This window comes from Priapulus caudatus, unplaced genomic scaffold (genome assembly GCF_000485595.1).
Source record: "Priapulus caudatus unplaced genomic scaffold, Priapulus_caudatus-5.0.1 Scaffold15433, whole genome shotgun sequence".
In the NCBI taxonomy this organism is placed as follows: domain Eukaryota; kingdom Metazoa; phylum Priapulida; class Priapulimorpha; order Priapulimorphida; family Priapulidae; genus Priapulus; species Priapulus caudatus.
Genome location: NW_014592494.1, coordinates 1 through 810, shown reverse-complemented (window position 1 = coordinate 810; position 810 = coordinate 1). Strand labels below are relative to the sequence as shown.

The following is an 810-nucleotide window of genomic DNA, read 5'->3' as shown; positions in this document are numbered from 1 at the left end:
TGGCATGCAGGCGGGCGCGGCCACGCAAACGGCATCGATCTCGTTCGACATCCCGCTGCGCGATGCGCGCGACGCATTCGAGCGCGCCTACTTCGAGTACCACCTCGCGCGCGAGAACGGCAGCATGACCCGCGTGGCCGAGAAAACGGGGCTTGAGCGCACGCACCTGTATCGCAAGCTCAAGCAGCTCGGCGTGGACCTCGGCAAGAGCAAGGGCGAATGAACGGGGGCGGGTGAGCGGCGCGGCCAGACGCTTCAATTTTGCGAAAGCCACTTGGCAAACGCCGATTTCATCGCTATACTCTTCTTTCTTCGTTGGCCCGGTAGCTCAGTTGGTAGAGCAGCGGATTGAAAATCCGCGTGTCCCTGGTTCAATTCCAGGTTCGGCCACCATTTTTTCAATAAGTTACATCCAATGCGTGTTTTTAATTTTTGTTTATGACGCACTTATGACGCACTAGCCCAATAAAAACAGTAAGCCGGATTGTTTGAACTGCCCGCTGCAGCGTGATTGTCAGGCATATCGAAACGATACGGTGGCTTTATATCCGGCGAGAAAAACCAAAAAAACAAAACCTGTGAAGCAGGTTCAGATGCTGATTATTAAAAACCAGATTGGTTCAGTACTGTTGGAGAAACGCCCGCCCAGTGGAATTTGGGGTGGTTTATGGAGCTTGCCTGAAGCAGATGTCGCCGATGACGTGGCGAGTTTTTGTGCAGACCAGTTATCGCTAAATGCCCGAGCTGAAAAAGAAGGAGAGAGCTTCCGGCACACATTCAGTCATTATCATCTAGATATAACGCCTTGCT

At 52.6% G+C, this 810-nt stretch overlaps 1 non-coding gene across 1 annotated transcript; it reads left to right on the top strand.

Annotated features, from left to right (window-relative positions):
* Window positions 1-317: 317 nt before the first annotated feature.
* Window positions 318-390, top strand: Trnaf-gaa. Its single transcript has one exon. It is a non-coding gene; the product is annotated as a tRNA-Phe (tRNA).
* Window positions 391-810: the final 420 nt, after the last annotated feature.